This window comes from Gossypium hirsutum, chromosome A11 (genome assembly GCF_007990345.1).
Source record: "Gossypium hirsutum isolate 1008001.06 chromosome A11, Gossypium_hirsutum_v2.1, whole genome shotgun sequence".
Taxonomy (NCBI): domain Eukaryota; kingdom Viridiplantae; phylum Streptophyta; class Magnoliopsida; order Malvales; family Malvaceae; genus Gossypium; species Gossypium hirsutum.
This window is the reverse complement of record NC_053434.1, coordinates 39,313,963-39,336,851: the sequence shown is the minus strand read 5'-3', so window position 1 is coordinate 39,336,851 and position 22,889 is coordinate 39,313,963. Positions and strand designations below refer to the sequence as shown.

General features: G+C 38.8%; 1 non-coding gene across 1 annotated transcript; it reads right to left on the bottom strand.

Moving 5' to 3' along the window:
- Positions 1 to 22,486: 22,486 nt before the first annotated feature.
- On the bottom strand, positions 22,487 to 22,597 carry LOC121210174 (small nucleolar RNA R71). The gene has a single exon (XR_005905302.1). It is a non-coding gene; the product is annotated as a small nucleolar RNA R71 (small nucleolar RNA).
- Between the last annotated feature and the right edge of the window lie 292 nt (positions 22,598 to 22,889).

Genomic DNA, 22,889 nt, shown 5'->3' with positions numbered 1-22,889 from the left:
TCTTGGTGTATTCAAGAATCGAGGAAGAGCATGATGCACATCTTTGTATTGTTTTGCAAGTTCTAAAGGAAAAGCAGTTTTATACAAAGTTCAGCAAGTGTGAATTCTGGCTGTGGGAAGTGACATTTCTGGGACATTTAGTGTCGGCAGAGGGAATTAGGGTGGATCCTTAGAAAATTGAAGCTGTAGTGGATTGGAAACCACCAAAGACGGTATCTGAGATTCGAAGCTTTCTGGGTCTGGCTGGGTATTACAGACGTTTTGTTGAAGGATTTTCATTAATTGCTGCACCTCTGGCTAAGTTACTGCGTAGAGGGGTACCGTTTAATTGGACCGGTAAGCAGCAAGAGAGTTTTTAGAAACTAAAGGATGTTTTGACTAAGGCCCCTGTTTTGATACAGCTAGAGTCTGGGAAGGAATTTACTGTTTACAGTGATGCGTCGCACATTAGCTTGGGTTGTGTGTTAATGCAAAAGGGTAAGGTGGTTGCTTATGCGTCTTGTCAGCTCAAGCCTCATGTGACAAATTACCCCACTCATGACTTGGAATTAGCTACGGTGGTATTTGTACTGAAGATTTGGAGACATTACTTATACGGTGAAAAGACGATTATTTACACAGATCATAAAAGCCTCAAATATCTTCTTACTAATAAGGAGTTGAATCTTAGGCAACAAAAGTAGATAGAGTTTCTTAAGGACAACGATTGTTCAATTGAGTATCACCCTGGTAAAGCTAATGTGGTAGCTGACGCACTGAGTCGTAGGGTTGTATTTGATTTGAGAGCAATGTTTGCTCGTCTCAGCCTGTTCAATGATGGTAGCTTGTTAGCTAAACTGCAAGTGAGACCGACTTGGATTGATCAAATTAAGGAGAAACAGTTGCTAGATGAGTCGCTAGCTTCTTATTTTCGACAAGTTGAGAATGGTGAGACCACGGATTTTGGGCTAAATGAGAAAGGAGTATTATGCTTCCATAGAAGAGTATGTATACCGAGGGATTTTGATCTGATGCAGTCTATACTGCAAGAGGTGTATAGTAGTCCATATGCTATGCATCCTAGCGGTAACAAGTTATATCGAGATCTTCATGAGCTGTACTAGTGGCCAGGATTGAAACGCGAAGTTACTGAGTATGTTAAGGCTGAGAATCAATTACCTTCTGGGTTACTACAACCAGTTAAAATTCCACTTTGGAAGTGGGAGAGGGTAACCATCGATTTTGTAAGTGGGCTACCCTTGACACCGACTAAGAAGGATTTGATATGGGTGATTGTGGACTGATTGACTAAATCTGCCTATTTTATACCGGCCCGCATGGATTATTTGCTACAGAAATTGGCCAAGTTGTATGTGGCTGAAATTGTGAGACTGCATAGTGCATCGATTTCTATCGTATCTCACAGAGATCCTAGATTCACATCTCGGTTCTGGAAAAAGTTACACGAGGCTTTGGGTACAAGGCTGGATTTCAGTACTGCGTACCACCCTCAGACGGATGGGCAGTCAAAGAGGGTGATTCAGATACTGGAAGACATGTTAAGAGGTTGTGTAATTGATTTCAAAGGCAGCTGGGAGGATTATTTGCCGTTGGCAGAGTTTGCTTATAACAACAGCTACCAGTCCAGTATTCGAACGACACCGTTCACTGTGTTGTATGGTCGTAGGTTCGTACTCCTACCAGTTGGACTGAGCTGGGTGAGCAGCAAGTTCTGGGGCCTGAATTAATTTCTGATACAAAAGATAAGGTGAAATTGATTCGAGATCGGTTAAAGCAAGCATCTGATAGGCAGAAATCTTATGCAGACTTGAAGTGTAAAAAGGTTGAGTACTCTGTGGAGGATTATGTCTTTCTTAAGGTCTCACAATGGAAGAAAATTCTGAGGTTTGGGTGGAAAGGCAAGCTTAGCCCTAGGTTTGTTAGACCTTACGGATAACTTAGGCGGGTAGGACCGGTCGCTTATCAACTTGAGTTGCCTCCAAGTTGGATAGGATTCATGACATGTTTCATGTTTCAATACTGAGGTGGTACCATTTTGATCCCTCGCACATTGTATCAGTTGAGGAAATCAAGGTTGGGCCTGATTTGACAATCGAGGAAGAATCGTTGTAGATATTGGATCGTGATGTTAAGGTATTAAGAAAGAAATCTGTTCCACTGGTCAAAGTGCTTCGGCGTAATCATGGTTTAGAGGAAGCCACGTGGGAGCCTGAGAAGGCGATGCGGCAGTAATACCCTCATTTATTCTGAACAGGTAAATTTCAAGGCCGAAATTTCTTAAAGGTGGTAGAGTTATAACACCCCATTTTTGGGCCTAGAAGTATTGGGCCTTGAGTATGGGTCCGTAAGGAGGTTGTATATAAGTATTTAATTGTGCTAGGAAATAACACAACTGTGTATCTGCTTCAGTGGTTATGTAACACCCCAAACCTGGCCTAGACGTTATGACCGGATCTGATACGCCACATCGAAGCGTTCAAAACATTCCGTATTACTTAGTTTGGAAAAGCTTAGCTGGTGTTGTAAAAGGACACTTTTAAAAGTAGGTTAAAGTGAATGGAAGCTGTGCACTAGGTAGGAAACCAGGAAGAAGAGGAGGTGAGTCCGTCGAACTGCTTAAGTACCAAGCTCCCTTCGCATCCAATCCTAGACATGCACACCGCCATTGCCACACTCTAACATCTCGTATAATTTTGAGAGAACCGTTTGGTTATGTCTATCTTAAGAAAATGGTTAAGGTTGAAAACGTTTGCTTAGCGGAAGTCTTACTTGTATTCGGGTTGTTTTGAAATCACTTAATGTTTTTGAAAACGCGTCCTAGAGCTAATCCATTTTGTTAGTTATCATAGTTCAGTTTTATCATAATAGAATTAAATAATAAAGAAACAAACCAAACCATAAAAAAAATTAAGCGGCCTTATTACAAAAAAACCCAAAACCATAAACGAAAATATGGAAAATCTAGTTCACCAGAAGAAAACGAATTTGCAGAAAACGTGTGGCCACTCCGAATCCCGCCCAGCTCCAAGTCCACCAACTAGGGCTCACCTGCAAGGATGGAAGGAAAAAGGGGTGAGTTTGGGAAAACTCAGTGTATACAGAAACCCATCCAAAGCCCAAATCAGTTCAAGCCCATTGGGCCTAAGCCCTATTGAGATCACAGTACACAGTGGACCGAAGCCCTTTTCAGAATACAGTAGCAAGGCCTTAGCCCCCTTTTAACATAACAGTGTGGCCCATAGGCCCAGTTCAGTAACATAAGTAACAATAGTAGTAATGCATGCAAACCCATCTGGGGAGACTACTCAACCCACCAACCGCTACACTGCACCCGTACCAGCCCTACACTCCATGTGGGGAATATCTCAACCCACCCAGCCCTACACTCTACAGTTGCCGCAACGCTGCTCAATATCAGTAAGTTGAGGCAAAGCCTCCAGTACGTGGATGAACCACTTTCAATACTTCCTCCATCAATACCCCAATCCCATGCAACAGATATTAATAAAAGCATATCATGTAAAATACAGTATTAATCAATCATGTAGTTTAGCCCAATTTAAACCCTAGGGGTATTTCGGTAATTATGCTCTTTAGGGGTAATTTCGTAACTTACGCAACTACACAAGCTATTTCAGTAAATTTTAGCAGTTTTAAGCAATTTAGTTCCACCATCTAACTAACAGGCTACTTTTCCCATCTCTTACCCATATTGGTTCGTAAGCCCATTGGGCCTAGTTTTGGCCCATCGAGGCCCTCTTTTTCCAAAGTACGTTAAGACGTCACAAAAACTTACTTACCACCTTGTGGTGCTAGATCTAACAATTACTCCACATCTTGAGAGCATTCGCATACTCACAAGCCCATGAAATGCCGGAATTCCGGTATTTCGGCTTTTGCCGAATTGAACTAAGAAAGGGTGTTCGGTACACACCTGATTCGCGACGACTGCTACTGAGATCTCTTCCGATGTCCTACAATTAATTAGCACAGTTCTTATTTACAAACCATAATCACTAAACCCCAAAACTTACTTATCCATGATCGAACCATGTCCCTAAAAGCCTTTAAAACCTTACCTTTTTGCCAAAATTGATAGCTAGCTCCGAATCCGATTGCTCCAACAACCCACGCCTTCAATCCAACACTTAAGAAGACACTAATCATTGACAGAAAACGTCAGTTAAAAACCTTAGAGCCACATGCCCAAATCGACAGCCTCCCTAGATTTTAGGGACTTCGGCTTTTCCTAACTTTGTAAAATATGACCAGATCTGAGATGATGAACACTTACCCCTTACTCCTTTTTGATCTCCACGCAATCTGATGCAAATTTTTCTTCTAAACGACGGTAGAACTCGACTCCCGGAGTTTTGAAGTTTCGGCTATAAGCCCCAAAATCTATGGGTTTTCGGCTTTTGGGTGATGAAGAAGATGACAATGTGGAACTATAACTTGGATGTAGAATTGCTGACAGGTCTCTAGAGTTTAGAAAGAATAATCGTTGATTAATGGAAACACAATGTTAAAGGGTTTGGCTTTGAAGAAATCGGTACCTGTAATGTGTGTTCAAGATTTTGGCTTTTATGGATTCGGCAAAAGTATCGATGAACAGCAGAATTGATGAATGGTTTTGAAGAAGAAAAATAGAAAAAGAAGAATAGGGGAGGTAGTAGTTTCGACTAGAGAGGAAGACGAGAGAAAAGAAAACCTTATGATGTCTGAGCAGAAGAGAACGACACCACTCAATACCCTAAGTGCCGAAATACTAACCTCAAAACCCCCTGCCGATTTTTCCCTCTTCAATTCCCAAAATTCGGCCAACTCTTAGCCTCTCTCCAAATCCCTTAAATCTCTCCCCTTATCACTCCTTAATCCAACCGTTTGGACTGATCCAAACTCTCCTTTAGCAGAATCCACCTGGACTCCAACACTACCCCTCCTGCACTTAAAAATAAATGCATCTATTTGTCAACATAGGGAATCGATCCCATGCCTCCCTCAAAGCTCCACACGCCACCTTTTTAGGAGCCTAGTGGTGTCACCCTGGCCACTTTACCAAGGCTCTTTTTGTGATGCAATTTGCCCATAACTTTATACAAGGACCACCTAGCCAGAACCCCTAACTCCTAAGTCCAAAATTCAAAAATTCAACCGGGTTTTGGCCAACACATGGGCCTTCTATAAGCCCATTTACCTACTCAAAATATTAATTTCACATCCAAATACAAAATTTTTAAAATCTTTACAAAATATTGAAAACCGCGAATAAATCCGAAAATCAGGATGTTACAGGTTAAGTGCTTTGTGAAGTGTCTGAGAAATCTTGGGTTCAAACCTGGGCTTTAGCAAAAATTTTGGTTTTAAGTGAATAAAACCCTGGATGCTTGGATGATGGCCTTTTAAACTATTGTGTTAAGTAAATGACACAAGGAAGCATGTGGCATAGTAGTTGTGGTGTCATTAAGGTTGCAAGGGAGCCTAGGTTCAAGTCTTGGATTTTGCAATTTATTTTGGTTTTTTCTTTTAAAGGAACCTAGACTTTGGCCTATAGACCTTATAATTAATTAAGGATATTTTGTGACACAGAAAGAGCCTGCGGTGGAGTGGCAAGGTGGCGTGTTGTGTAACTGTGAGGTCTGAGGTTCAAGTCCTAGGATGCGCAATGGAGTATTTATTTTGCTGTTTGAGCTGTGTAGGAGGTGGAGTTGGACTGGAACTCTGTGGTTGAAGTGGTCATAAAAAAATAAGGAATTTGAGGCCCTCTTTGTTGGAAATCGGCGAAAGCAGAAACTTCAACATTTGAGGCCTCACGATTGTGCAACCACTCGTGGGGTAAACCGAGCCTACAAACCATAGGCGATAGACTGTAGAGGCCGCCACAAGCGTTCTCGTGCACTGGCCCTCAAAGGGCCAAATAGGCCCAATAGGCCCCGTGGGCCCGCTTGTGTAAATCTAACTGATAGGAGCGAAGTAGTTGGGCTTGTTAGGTCATGTGCATGGCATAGGCCGTTAAGGGCTTCGTTGGACCGAAATGGGCCGGGAGGGCTGAACAGGCTCATGGGCCCTACATAGATTAAATCCACGGTAAGTGATAAATTTTGGACTGGGCTAAGTAGGCCACACGAGCGTGTGGGCCCACTGGGCCGAATAATGGGTCTTAAGCCCATTTACACCTATAGGTCTATTTAGGTTACTTAAGTTGCTCGAGGTGACAATGGACCTTTTAAGAGGTCGATTATCTGTACCAAGACCCTAGAGGGTAAAATGACCAAAATACCCCTGAGAGGTGAAAATTACTATTCTACCCCTAATGGGTGGAAATGATTGTTATACCGTAGAGGTAGGTTAATTGATGAGTGTATGATATATGCATGACCGTATCTGAGTATGAAACCTTGCATACACGAAATATTTTGACATGACGTACTGTTTTGGTATTTGGGATTCTGATTTGGAGGAAGTACTGTTCTGGTGGCTTTGCCACGAATTCTGATATTAGTGGCTACGCCACGTTTTTCGCTATTAATAGCTTTAATGCGTTACTATAAGCAACTTTGCAGCGTTACTATTAGCAGCTACGTTGCGATATTGGTGAGTTGGCTGGGTGGGTCGATTTAATCCCCACATGGTGAGTTGGTTGGTACGGGTGGTGTGCAGGATGGATTGGGTTGGGTTGCATACTTGCATTGTGATTATACTGTTTTGGGCATAGGCCCACACTGTTACTACATATGGCTTAGGCCCAGACTGTACTATTATTGAATAGGGCTCAAACCCAGACCGTTACTGTATGCACTATTACTGTTAACCGATAGGGGATTACACACTGAGTTTTCATAAACTCACCTTTCTTTTAACTGCACAGGTAATCTCCAACCTTAGACGATTTGGCGCCACGAGGGACTCAGTGGTGGCAACACGTCCGCAGATTGATTGTTAATAACTCAATTTATTTAAGCTTTCATATTTGGGTTTTAGTTATGTAATAAGGCCATTTAGGGGTTTTTAACATTTAATGGGCTTTTTATTTCTTATATTAAACTGCTAGTTTAGGAAAAACTCGAGTTTTCAAACTATTCATGGTTTTCTAAAGAACACGAGCTTTAAACAATAAATTTTTCAAAAGAGCTTCATGATTTATGTTGAATTAATATCCCAAAGGCAAATATTTTGAGCAAACGTTTGTGACGAGATAATTTGCTAACCCCGTATAAAAGGTTTTACTTTTAGACATAAATTTTTACCGACAAATCGATTTTTGAACGACGCTTTGACGCAACACACCAGATTCGACCGTAGCGTCTAGGCCAGGTTCAGGGTGTTACAAATTATAACCCATAATTATTTTTGTACAATTTTTGATGATTTTCCCAAATCAGAACAAGGGATTTCGAAATCGTTTTGACTATGTCTCACACAATTTCAAATATCTCATAATATGAAATTCTTTTGCTAACATCGTTACTTTTATGTACTACTAGACTCAATAAGCTTCAATTCCTTAGTTTATTCACTCTCTAATTCACTTTCTGCTATTTTTGGTGTATTTTCAAATTCGGACTACTGCTGCTGACTAAAGCTATTTTATTATTATATTTCAGTCTTTTATGATCATTTTTAAATGGGCATTTAAGCCAATCCATTTCTCCTTTCATGTTCATTAGGCCACCAAGTAGAGGAATATACATTTCATGTCTCAGTTTAATGTGGCCTTAAAGTCTCAAACATAATCATCAATCACATTTCAACCATCATGGTAAGAATGCATATATGTACATCATAAACATAAAACCATAATCACAAGGTCACCAAAATTTCATTTTCATATGCATAACTTACTTATTTGTATCCTTACTGAAGGTGCATTGTTTCATGTTCACAATAGCATTTAAACTTCGAATACATACTTGTACCTTTTCAGCGTGCTCATATATTTAGCTTCTCGCTTTCATCGCAAGCTTTGAACTATCCGTTGAACCACTTGGAATACCAGAGGATAATCGGGAAATCTTACACATATCGATGCCGATGCCATATCCCGAATATGGTCTTACACTGGCTCACATATATCCATGCCAATGCATGTACCAGACATGTCTTACACTAGCTCTCATATATCCGTGCCGATGCATGTCCCAAACATGTCTTACACTGGCTTACATCTCGAGGCCGATGCATGTCCCAAACATGTCTTACACTAGCTCTCGTCTTAATGCCAATCCATGTCCCAGACATGTCTGACACTAGCATTTCATAACGTGGCCGATGCATGTCCCAGACATGTCTTACACTGGCTTACATAACAGTAGTGTCTCGATGCCCGTATCCTAGGTTTTTCCAAAGGTCCAACTGGGATTTCTCAAGGGTTACATCGTAGCCAAGCTTGTTCGAAGAATTGATCATACAATTCACAAGGTTCTTATCATAAGAACTTTTAGTTCATTTCATCATTCTATAATTTACTCATCTCAAAACAAAAATATCATATTTCATCAATTTCTCAAATTCTCACTATTTCATGCTTTTATAAACATTAACAAATTTTACTAATTAACCTGTTTTAACCATTTTCAACGAAAATCATTTAACAAAAATCGTTCTCCTAACCTCAAGCATCCTTATTCTGCCATTAAACATCAAAATGCACAATTATCTAGGATGGATAAATTTTTTAAACTTCATTTTTCATGCAAATAAATGGTAGAAATAGAAAGGTTAAGCTTTTAGGATCTCAAAAATACGAAGAACATTAAAAATGGGGCTTAAATGCACTTACAATTGAGCTTTGAAAATATTGAAACCCTAGCCATGGAGTCATATAAATTTCGGCAGCCATATGAAGAAGATGAGCAGATTTTTGGGCTTTTATTTTGTCTTTTATGCCTTAAAACACCCAAATGGCGAAAATGCCCTTTTTACTAACCCTTCAATTTTTACCCTTCCATGTCTAGTTTTGTCCATACCAACATATGATGGTCTATTTACCATTTAAAGACCTCTAGTTTAAACCCCCATTTCAAACAAGTACTTATATTCTAGAACTCATATTTTGCAATTAATGTTATTTAATCCCATTAATAAAATTGGGCACTTTATCAATAAAATTTACTTAAAAAAATTTGCACACAATCACTCAAACATATCATGGACTCCAAAATAGTCACAAAATAAATATTTCTAGTTTGGATTTGTGGTCTCGTAACCACTGCTCTGACTAGGTCCTATTTCAGGCTGTTACAATTCTCCCCCCTTGGGGATTTTCGTCCCCGAAAATCTTACCAGGAAAGTGGTATTGGTATTCACATAAACTTCTCTTTCCCATAATCATTGTTAAAGAACTTTCACTCAACTGTGTCCCTAATACTTATCTCTTTACTTTCTCATATCAGTATCGTAAGCGATTCATTACTATACTATACCACGGATGAATTTCAACATCTACCTAAGAGTTCATTTACACAAAGGTCTCATCTATGCCATCATGTCACATATGCACACATACTTGAATCATTTTGAATTCAAATGATAAAATTAGATAGTTCATCTTGGCCTTACACTTTCTATTTCACACAATTTGATTAATGGAGACCAGTATTTTGAGAAATTCGAAAATGATAAAGACACAAAGTCTCATCAATCTGACAAGTGAGAATTCAGTACATACTGGCATGATTTACAGATCTTACCAAACATTTAACAATAAGCTACATCACATTTTTTTTCAAGATAGAAATAAATCTGATAGGGCATCGAGAATAATCCTTTCTCATTTCTATTTTAATATCAGCACTGGAGAAGATAGTTCTGGTAAAACTTGATGTTCGGCTCTAACCCTATTAACAACTCAAATCTTTCTATGGTATCGAATGCTCTAAGCTAGCACATTATCTTATTGTCTTAAAACACATCATAATTTATACAACAGTGCATCATTGAAAATTATAAAGTCTCTGCCCAAGTGCAGACTAGACCAGTTCAAATGCTTCAGTTAATAATATTCTAATCTGTCCAAGTTTTGCTAATCATGGATTAAGCCATTCGACTTTCATAAGACAAAAATTTTATCATACAATCATTTGGAATTCACTCATCATACTAAACAAAGGCCATTTTACTTGTATTAGCTCAAATAACCAATATATCTCAACTGAAAACATTAGCTTTGATTAACTTACTTGAGAAAAAAGATCTATCATACCAAATGAAATTTGAAATTTTCATCACTTATGCCTTAGCCGATGTTAAATCCTTACATGAAAATTAGAGAAATCCTAAGGTACGATACTATGTTGGAAGACCAAAAACAAACTCTTAAAGAAATATGAAAGACCTCAATAATTCCTCAGAGAGAAAAAGTTCAGAAGAAAACATCATTTCATCCCATTGGAATCAAATGCAACAACTAAGGAAAACAAAATGATAGCATCACTTGCACTTTCTCATAAGTTCCCAACAAACTGAATATAACAGAATAACAGAGAGAAGTAGAGCAAAACAGATTATAACCCGGTCAGACCGCAATGTCTTCATCTGACATTTAGATCAGATAGCATTCTTATATAACAAAAATTTTATCAGAAGATAGATAGCCACTATAATACTTCCGAGAACAACGATCTCTTAAAATATATCAAGAGAGACAATCATCATCTACTCACTGTGATTTCTATAATCAGACATTTCACGTTTCAAATATTATTCCTCTAACTATTTCTATCATCACAAATCCCATATTATTACATTTTCTCAACCTCGTACCTGAGTAATTCAATTTACCAAAGTACGTTTTCTCTAATCGTGACAATGCATAATTCACATAATCTTTATGTCAAACTAATACTTTTCTAGCTCTAGCTTACTTATCAACTCATTCTCAATCTCTAATCATGTTTATAGATATTTTTCCACTAAACTCTTTGGTTTTATACTTGTAAATTTATTTAGTGCAACTCTCGTGAAATTCCATTACAATACACCATTCTGGTAAAGGGGTGAGGTCGTAGGGCCTCTGACTCGACTCTCATATACATACACGTGTAACACAACTTTCATCATCATAGCAACATCATCAAAATCATATCATTCATTTCAGACAGGTCGACATTCATATTCATTTGACGCCAACTTTCTAGTTGTCTCATTTAGACAAGTATACTCATACATGCACTCTATGAATTCTGAGTAACTTTACTTATCCCATTCATTTAATCAAACCAGTCATGTACATATCATACGAAAACCAACAAACATGGATAAATATATTCCAATATGTACTTTCATTTCGCACATCATCGTATGTAGTCATTACAAACATGGAAATCAATCCAAGTGTTAATTGTAAATCAATCCAAGTAATTTAACACTTATACTCAGACTATGTGAATTTGCCAACCATATTCATTCAAATAAGTATCCATGAACATTCTTTCTATCTGTATTTTTTTAGTAAGTTATTTAAACACATGTATTCACTCGAACAAATCAATCATTTGCACCATGGGATTATCAATCAATCATAGATAAGCTCATTATACCATGTACACATTCTATTTCATGTTTCTCATATCACAAATATGTACATATACATTTCATGAATTCTTTTTTGTACCTTTTCGATTTTCAACTCTTCATAATTGAACTTCATCATTATCTACATGATCAGGTGTAGCTCGATTGGAGAGTACCTTTCCCACACAAGATAATTCTCATTCACGTTGGGAGACATCAAGCTATCACAAACTTGTGGCATGTATAGCTAGACTCTTACACGTGCTAGGTTAGTCTGATACCACTAAATGTAACACCCCTTACCCATGTCCGATGCCAAAACAGGATACAAGGCATTATCGGACTTAAACATACACATTCATGCAAAAATCAGGCCATAATATCTCTTTTAATTCAAAACCTTTCAAACACATGCATGTCATCCCTTATTTGGGTCAATGAAGCCCAAACAATTCATCGGAATCAAGTCGAGACTAAACTAAGAACTTTAAGAAGTTTCAAGAAAACCTAGAAAATTTTCCCATGAAACAGGGTCACACGTCCGTGTAGACATAGGGACACGCCCGTGTGCCTTTGGCACGCCCGTGTCCTCAGGCCGTGTAACTCTTTGTTGATGACGTCAGTATACACATCGAACCACATGGCTGGGCCATACGCCCATGTCCTCAGGCTGTGTCTCTCAGACGGTTGAGACACACGGCCGTGTCTCAGCCCGTGTGGCCAACACTTGGGCTACTTTCCAAGCCTTCATGTTACCAATAATCTTTTACATCCTTAGGCACATCCAAATCGCAAATCATGGCATCATTTTAGTGATTAAAAACTCTTTATTAAGACATATGCTTAACATTAACATGTCCTCTTACAAGTAATACATCTACTCATGCAATACCAAGTCTAGACTCCTTGTTTCACATTCATAGGACTTGTCATTTTGATGACCACTTTTATCATTATATTATGGTTACCAACTTATTCATCAAGCACTCATGTTCAATCAAATATATCCTATACATGCCACTCATTTGAAATTTCTAATGTATGCTTCATTATTCCAAAGATAGTGACTTGATAGTGTGATGCTGCCTCCGACGATCTCTAACCCCGAGCTAACCTGAAAACACTAAAGGAAAGGAAGGGAAGGGAGTAAGCTTTATATCTTAGTAAGACCATACAAAAATAATAAGCAATTTATCAACTCGCTGCTCATGGTAATACAACCCTATTTGCATTTTCACTCATGTTCCAGTCATGCTATTTTCTCAAGTCACATTCACTAAATTATTTATATTTCGAGCTAACGGAACTCCAAATTAAGATCCGCTAATTTTTCCTGAAACTAGACTCATATACCTTCTTACCATAAAAAGTTTAGAATTTTTGGTTTAGCCAATTAGTATAGTTTATTCTGTAAAATCACCCCTGATTCACTGCCCAACAGCTTTGACCAGTCTTTACTAAAAATTAATTATCTACTCATATGGAACTCGAATGATGTTCCCATTTATTTCTCTTAAAAACTCATTAAGGAATCTAGGAATATAAATTATAACACATAATTATTTGTGTACAATTTTTGATGATTTTCCCAAATCAGAATAGGGGATTTCAAAATCGTTCTGACTATGTCTCACACAATTTGAAATATCTCATAATAAGAAATTCTTTTGCTTACACTATTTCTCCTATGTACTACTAGACTCAATAAGCTTCAATTCCATAGTTTATTCAGTCTCTAATTCACTTTCTGCTATTTTTGGTGTATTTTCAAAGCCGGACTACCGCTGCTAACCGAAGCTGTTTTATTACTATATTTCACTCTTTTATGATCATTTTTAAATGGGCATTTATGCCAATCCATTTCTCCTTTCATGTTCATTAGGCCACCAAGTAAAGGAATATACATTTCAGGTCTCAATTTAATGTGGCCTTAAAGTCTCAAACATAATCATCAATCACATTTCAACCATCATGGGTTGAATACATATATGTACATCATAAACATAAAACCATAATCACAAGGTAACCACAATTTCATTTTCATAGGCATAGCTTACTTATTTGTATCCTTACCAAAGGTGCATTGTTTCATGTTTGCAATAGCATTTAAGCTTCGAATACATACTTGTACCTTTTTAGCATGCTCATATATTTACCTTCTCGCTTTCATCGCAAGCTTTGAACTATCTGTTGAACCACTTGATTTACCAGAGGATAATCGGGAAATCTTACACATATTGATGCTGATGCCATATCCTAGATATGGTCTTACATTGGCTCTCATATATTCGTGCCGATGCATGTCCCAGGCATGTCTTACACTAGCTCTCATATATTTGTGCCGATGCATGTCCCAAACATGCCTTACACTAGCACATCTCGTAGCCGATGCATGTCCCAAACATCTCTTACACTGGCTTACATCTCGAGGCCGATGCATGTCCCAGACATGTCTTACACTAACTCTCGTCTCAATGCCGATGCATGTCCTAGACATGTCTTGCACTGGCATTTCATAATGTGGCCGATGCATGCCCACACATGTCTTAAATTGGCTCACATAACAGCAGTGTCTCGATACCCATATCCTAGGTATTTCCAAATGTCTAACTGGGATTTCTCGAGGGTCACATCGTAGCCAAGCTTGTTCGAAGAATTGATCATACAATTCACAAGGTTCATTACCGTAAGAACTTTTAGTTCATTTCATCATTCGTTAATTTACTCATCTCAACAAAATATCATATTTCATCAATTTCTGATATTTCATAAATACACAAAGTGAAATCGACATATTAAGCTTTTGATTATTTCATAGGGTATAATATTCCCTAGCACTAACACATAATTAAATACAATAATAACAAAGAGATTTTCAAGTATAACAATAATAACATTAATAACATGCTTATTAAATCACACGGACTTACCTCAAATGAAATTTCAACTAATTATTCTCTTTTTGCCTTTAACCATGCACTTTCTCGATTTAAGCCCAAATCTCAATTTTCTTGATCTAACATGATGAAATTCATTCATTTAGTTAATGTACTAATCATTTCGGACCTAAAACATATTTTGGAAAAATTCACATTTTTGCCCCTAAACTTTTGCATAATTATGAATTTATCCCAAGGCTCAGAAATTGAAATTTATTAGATTTCTATAAGGTTTAAGACATGCTGAACATTTTTCTCTTCTATGGCAACCTCAAATTCTCACTATTTCATGTTTTTATAAACATTAACAACTTTTACTAATTAACCCTTTTTAACCATTTTCAACGAAAATCACTTAACAAAAATCATTCTCCTAACCTCAGGCATCTTTATTCTACCATTAAATATCAAAATGCACAATTATCTAGTGTGGGTCAATCTTTTAAACTTCATTTTTCATGCAAATAAATGGTAGAAATAGAAAGGTTAAGCTTTTAGGATCTCAAAAATACGAAGAACATTAAAAATTGGGCTCAAATGCACTTACAATTGAGCTTTGAAAATATTGAAACCCTAGCCATGGAGTCATGTAAATTTCGACAGCCATATGAAGAAGATGAGCAGATTTTTGGGCTTTTATTTTGTCTTTTATGCCTTAAAACACCCAAATGGCCAAAATGTCCTTTTTACTAACCCTTCAATTTTTACCCTTCCATGTCTAGTTTTGTCCATACCAAAATATGATGGTCTATTTTCCATTTAAAGACCTCTAGTTTAAACCCCCATTTCAAACAAGTACTTATATTCTAGAACTCATATTTTGCAATTAATGCTATTTAATCCCATTAATAAAATTGGGCACTTTATCAATAAAATTTACTTAATAAAATTTGTACACAATCACTCAAACATATCATGGACTCTAAAATAGTCACAAAATAAATATTTCTACTTTGTATTTGTGGTCTTGTAACCACTGTTCCGACTAGGCCCTATTTCAAGCTGTTATAGTAATAAGGCCTCTTTAAAATTTTTTCTTTAATTTGGGGTTTACTTTTTTTTTTGATTTATATCTGCTAGTAGTAGGATGCAAATTTTCAAAAAGATGAATATTTTTCAAAACACCACGCTATTACAACATATTTCAAAAGCTTCCGCAACAAACATTGTTTTTAAAGTGTAATAACAACCTAAAATGATGAAAATTTTGCTAAACCTACTTGAGTTTTTAACAGCGATCAGGATACCGAAAAGTTTTGTAAAAGATCACTATGAGGGTTTTGATATAGTACGGACTTTTCAAACAGAACGATTCTTTTCAAAACACACTTCAATGTGACATCGCAGATTCAGCCATAACATCTAGGACGAATTTGGGGTGTTACATTTAGTGGTATCAGAGCCAGGCTGTAAAATTTGGCTGTGAAATTAGGTTTTTTTAAAACTATAAATATTGAAAAAGAACTGTTTCAAATGATTTAATAATATTTGGACATATTTTACTGAATGTGTGGTAAACCGAGTCTTTAGCGTCGATCTTGTAAGTCCTCTGAAACTATTACTTGTGTAAATTGAAATACTGAGATTACTATAGGCAATAGACTATACTGAGACACTTTGTTAGGGTAACCTAAAACGGTAGTAAGACTACGATCTGTGAAAACAAAAACTCTGAATTATTATACCGTTTCTTTATAAAATATCTGTTAATAAACACTGGAATTGTAAAACTGATGCATAAAACTATTAATACAGATAAAGCGTAATTCGATAATAAGCACCAGAGGTACTCGTGGGAGGGGTACAAGAGGCCGCGGCGGAGGCTGTGGAGGTGCTCGGGCAGGATCGTCGGCCATGGGTCACACAATCATGCAGTTGGGGACGACGCACTGTCCCAAGCTATATTGTGAATTTTGGAAACGGTCGCTGGGCCTAATATAGGTACTGTAGGCCATGGGTCGGTGATGGGACAACTCAGGTCTAATGGGGCTGAGATCTTTAGGGGTATCACTAGAGTTGCCCCTAATGTGGTTGAATATTAGATTGAGGCCATAGAGAGGATCATGGATGACCTCGACTGCACCCCAGAGTAGAAATTAAAAGGTACAGTGTCGTTGCTGGGAGATGAAGCCTACCAGTGGTGGCTTATAGTGAAAGAGGGTACTTAGCCTGACTGGTTGACTTGGGAATTTTTCAAAACTGCATTTCAAGGGAAATATGTGGGTGCTAGTTTTGTCGATGCCCGGAGGAGAGAGTTTTTGAATTTGACTCAAGGGGATAAATCAGTAGCTGAATATGAGTATGAGTTTTTGCGACTTAATTGCTATGCATGTAGGATGGCAGAAACTAAGTATGAGCGCTCTGTTCATTTCGAGGACGGCCTCAGAGATAATCTACGAGTTCTGATAGCTCCACAGAGAGAGTGAGATTTTGCTGTGTTAGTGAAAAAGGCAAAGATCGCTGAGGATTTGAAGCGCATTGAGCGCCAGAATCGTGAGAAGGACAAGGGAAGGACCAAGAGGGTTTGGGAGTCCTCAAGTTCAGCTGTGGGGCCTAGGAAGAAGGCCAGATTTGATTGGCCGGCTAGATTTGGGGCCTCTGCTGCTACTACTCGACCACAGCCTTGTGCTGATTGTGAGAGATGCCATCAGGGCGAGTGCTGGAAAAGGTTAAAAGCATATTTGAGGTGCGGATCTATGAAGCACCGAATCAGAAATTGTCCATGGAGGCCCGATCAGATGAAAGCTACGGGTATGGGTACTGTTCAATCGCTGAGAGGTACTTACCAGCCACCGAGAGGCCGTGGTCAGGCTAAAGGTGGAAATGGTACAGGCCGTGGTTGTGGAGCACTAAGCAGAGGGGCTGGTCATACTGAGGTAAGACAGCCAACTCTGGCTTAAGCTCCACGTCGCCAAGAGGATGGAGACACTCTAGATGTTATTACGGGTATGTTATTTATCCATAATGTACCTTATACTACATTGATTGATGTTGGATCTACGCACTCTTATATAGCATGCATTGTATCTGAGACCTTGCGTGTGATGGTTAAGAACATTATGAGTGAGGTCACTATGTTGAGTCCATTAGGGTAGTCAGTGAGGGTGAATAAACTGTTTAAGGATGTACCCTTGGAGGTTCAAGGAGTGATCTTTTTGGCAGATTTAATGGAACTCCCTTTTGCAGAATTCGACCTAATATTGGGTATGGACTAGCTGGTTAAGCATCAAGTGAGTTTTGATTGTGCTACTAAGCGGGTGATATTGAAAACTGTGGATGGTGACGAGGTGGTTGTGATTGTGGAGCGTCAAAATTATTTTCCAAATATGATTTTTGCACTTAGAGATGAGAAGTTGGTTCATAAGGGGTGTGAGGCTTATTTAGCCTACATTGGAGTTTTTGATTCTGAGGTTCCTTCTGTTAAAGATATCAGAATAGTTAAGAACTTTCCTGATGTTTTTTCCAATGAACTGTCTGGGTTACCTCTTAACCGTGAAGTTGAGTTTGGAATAGAGCTTCTGCCTGGTACAGCTCCAGTGTCTATCGCCCCTTAAAGAATAGCACCGAAGGAGCTTGTGGAGCTTAAAGCTCAGATTCAAGAGTTACTGGACCGAGGGTTCATCCACCATAGTGTGTCTCCATGAGGAGCACCGGTTTTATTTGTGAAAAAGAAAGACGGAACCATACGTGTGTGCATCGATTACCGGTAACTAAAAAATTAACTATTAAGAATAAGTACCCCCTACCGAGGATAGATGATCTATTCGACTAGTTTTGAGGAGCTTTGGTCTTCTCTAAGATTGATCTCCAATAGGGGTACCATCAACTGAGGGTTAAGGAGACTGATGTTTACAAGATAGCTTTTAAGACTCATTATGGTCATCAAAAGTTCTTAGTGATGCCGTTTGGGCTAACGAATGCACCAGCGGATTTTATGGACTGATGAACCGAGTGTTCCAGCCTTTTCTAGACCGGTTCGTAATGGTGTTTGTAGATGATAAACATGATGCACATCTCTGAGTTGTTTTGTAAATTTTGAGGGAGAAACAATTGTATGCTAAGTTCAGCAAGTGTGAATTTTTGTTACAAGAGGTAACATTTCTGGGCCATCTGGTATCTTCTGAGGGGATTAGGGTTGACCCTCTGAAAATTGAAGCTATTCTGGATTGGAAGCAGCCTAGGTCAGTATCTAAGATTCGAAGTTTTCTAGGCCTGGCAGGGTACTATAGATGTTTTGTGGAAGGGTTTTCATTGATTGCTGCACCTCTGAATAAGTTGTTGCGTAAAGGGGTACTATTTAACTGGACTGATAAGCAGCAGGAAAGTTTTGAGAAGCGTATGAAAGTTCTGACCGAGGCCCCTGTCTTAATACAGCCAGAGTTTGGGAAGGAATTCACTGTCTATAGCGATGCATCACATGTTGGTTTAGGATGTGTGTTGATGCTAGGGGTTAAGGTTGTGGCTTATGCATCTTGTCAGCTTAAAATGCATGAGGCGAACTATCCGACACATGACTTAGAGTTGGCCATAGTGGTGTTCGCACTAAAAATTTAGAGGCATTACCTGTACAGCGAGAAATGTATCATTTACACGGATCACAAGAGCCTCAAGTATCTCCTCACTCGGAAGGAGCTAAACCTTGGGCAACGTAGATGGATTGAGCTACTTAAGGATTATGACTGTTTGATTGAATACCATCCTGGTAAGGCTAACGTGGTAGCCGACGCACTTAGCCGTAGGTTTGTGACTGATCTGAGGGTGATATTTGCTCGTCTCAGCTTGTTTAATGATGGTAGTCTATTGGCCGAACTTTAGGTTAAACCAACTTGGACTGAACAGATTAAGGGTAAACAATTGGAGGATGAGTCATTGAGACCTTGATTCCGACAGATAGAAAATGGGGAAACTTCAAACTTTGGACTGACTAGTGAAGGGATATTGTGTTTCTGTGGGAGAGTCTGTGTACCAGGGGATACTGATTTGAGGTAGTCTATATTGCGAGAGGCACATCGTAGTCTTTATGTTATGCATCCCGGTGGGAATAAGATGTACCGAGACCTTCGAGAGTTATATTGGTGGCCAGGTCTTAAGCATGAAGTTACTGATTCTGTGGGTAAATGCCTGACTTGCCAGCAGGTTAAGGTGGAGCACCAGTTACTTTCAGTGTTGCTTCAGCCAGTTAAGATTCCGCTATGGAATTGGGAGAGAGTGACTATGGATTTTGTTAGTGGGCTACCCCTAACACCTTCTAAGAAAGATTCAGTATGGGTCATTGTGGATTGACTAACCAAGTCTGCCCATTTTATAACTATTCGTACTGATTACTCATTACAGAAACTGGCTAAGCTGTATGTTTCAAAAATAGTGAGACTGCATGGGGTACAGGTTTCCATAATATCTGATAGAGATCCTTGTTTCACGTCTCATTTCTAGAAAAAGTTACATGAGGCTTTGTGTACAAGGTTAGACTTCAGTATAGCGTTCTACCCTCAGACGAATGGCCAGTTAGAGAGGGTGATTAAGATACTGGAGGACATACTAAGGGGTTGTGTGATAGACTTCCGAGGTAGTTGGGAGGACTGCTTGCCATTAGTAGAGTTTGCGTATAACAATAGCTATCAGTCTAGCATGTAAATGGCACCTTACGAGGCACTATATGGTCGTAGGTGTCGTACTCCTACGTGTTGGACTAAAGGCAGCATCAGACAGACAGAAGACGTATGCGGATCTCAAACTTAAGGAGATTGAATATTCTGTGGAGGACTTAGTTTTTCTCAAGGTCTCGCCATGGAAGAAGGCTCTGAGGTTTGGACGGAAGGGCAAGCTAAGCCCTAGGTTTATTAGCCATACCGCATACTGAAACATGTGAGACTGATTACCTATCAACTTGAGTTACCTCTAGAGTTAGACCAGATTCATGATGTATTCCACGTTTCTATGTTGAGGCAATATCGTTCTGATCCTGCGCACATCGTCTCGACTGAGGAGATTGAGGTTAGGCCAGATCTAACCTTTGAGGAAGAGCTGGTTCAAATTTTAGATCGTGATGTGAAGGTTTTGAGGAGGAAGTCTATTCCACTAGTTAAGGTACTATTGCGTAATCACAGTTCTGAGGAAGCCACGTGGGAACCCGAGGAATGATGTGACAATAATACCCTCATCTGTTTTGATCAGGTAAATTTCGAGGCTGAAATTTCTTTTAAGGGGTAGAGTTGTAACGCCCCAAATCTTAAGTGATTAAATTTGTATATTATGTTGCATGTTGGCTTGCTTGCGCTAATGGTTAGGTGTCTTGAGAAGTGTGGGAAGTCCTGCGTTCAAGCCTTGGCTTTAGAAAAAATTTTGTTTTAATTGAATAAAACCCTTGCGCTAGATAGTGGGTTCTTAAATAATTCTGGGGAAATCAAGTCATGAAAAGCCTGCTGGTCCAGGGGATAGTGGCGTGTTACTGCTACAAGTAGGTCTTAAGTTCGAGTCCTGTTGCACACAAGGGGTGTTTATTTTGTTGCTGTGCCATGTAGGAAGTTGAGTAGCAGTAGAACTCTGAAGTTGTTGGACGGTTAGAGTGTTTGAGGGAGAGGGGAGTGTGTGGCCGAATTTTAGGAGGAGTTTGAAAGGGATTTGAAATGGTCGGTTGAGGGGTTAGAGGAGAGATTTGGGGAGAGTTTTGAGGAGTGGATCAATGTTTGACTGGAGATATGATTGTGATAGGTTTGGAATACTCGTGGGCTAGTAACGCATTTTTGCAATCAGGTGTGTAATCACACTGCAACAATTGTTAATTGACATAAGCCGGAAAATATGATTTTTGACACTAGACGAGCGTGCGCTCGCTCGTGTGGTGATTCAAATGCATAAAACGTGGGCGTTTGATAGTAGAGGCCACCATGAGAAATTTCATGGGCTTAGGTCGCTCTGGGCCACGTTGGACCGAAATGGGTTGTGTAGGCCCCACGGGATCGTAGGCCCTACACGGGTAAACTACACAGATGTGTCAAGATTATTGAGCTAGGCTGTGTAGTTCACACGGCCAAGGTCATTTTTGGGCTTTATGAGCCACACGGGCGGGTGAGCTCACATGGGCAGTGTTATAGACTTTGGGCCATTTATACTATTTGATTGTTATGGTTGCACGGATCGCCCAAGATTACTGTGTACTTACTGTTGGGTCAGTAAGTACATTTAGACCCCATACTGATGAAATGACTGTTATACGCCTATGAGGTAAAATGACTAATATACCCCTAAGTTATGTATGACTGTATCTGAGCATGACATTTTGCATACACGTATGATATTATGACATGACATGTTGCATGGGGGTGGGTAAATTTTATCCCCACATGGAGTATAAGGCTAGACGGAGTGGAGTGTAAAGGATGGATGGGTAGGACTTCTGATTGCATTTCTGTTACTGTTACTATATTGGGCTATGGCCCTAACTGATACTGGACTGTCACTGAAACAGGCTTAGGCCCAAACTGTATTTGCCTAGTGTCTGACCGATTATTGTAAAGGGATTACACACTGAGTTTTTCATAAACTAACCCTTCAGCTTTCCTGTGTAGGTAATCCCTAGGCGGGTCAGTGCTGCGAGGGACTCGATGGAGGCCACACAACTGCTTTTCCTATTGGTTTAAACTTTTAATCTTTAAGCTATTTAAGTTGGGTATTTGCTATGTAATAAGGCCTCTTTAAATTTTTTTCTTTAATTTTGGGTTTACTTATTTTGATTTATATATACTAGTAGTAGGACGCAAATTTTCAAAAAGATAAATATTTTTCAAAACACCAAGCTATTACAACATATTTCAAAAGCTTCCATAACAAACATTGTTATTAATGTGTAATAACAACCTGAAATGATTAAACTTTTGCTAAACCTACTTGAGTTTTTAACAACGATCAAGATACCTAAAAGTTTTGTAAAAGATCACTACGAGGGTTTTGATATAGTACGAACTTTTCAAATTGAACGATGCTTTTCAAAACACACTTCAATGTGACATCGCAAATTCGGTCATAACGTCTAGGCTAGGTTTGGGGTGTTACAAGATCATTGCTTTCCAAAAAATAGATGATGAGTCCTTGTGTGAGGCATGGGAAAGGTACAAAGAATTATTACGGAAGTGCCCTCATCACGAAATACCACATTGCATCCAACTTGAGACATTTTATAATGCTCTTAATGCTTACACGAGGATGGTAGTGGACGATTCTGCTAACAGTGCTTTCCTTTCTAAGTCCTATAATGAGGCTTATGAAATCATTGAGAGGATTGCCACCAACAATTATCAATGGCCAACCAATAGAGTAGCATCAAGAAGACAAGTTGCTGGAATACATGAAGTAGACGCTCTTACTTTACTTGCATCTCAGGTATCATCAATATTCTCAATGTTAAAAAAATCTTACTACTAATGGGTCTAATAGTTTTGT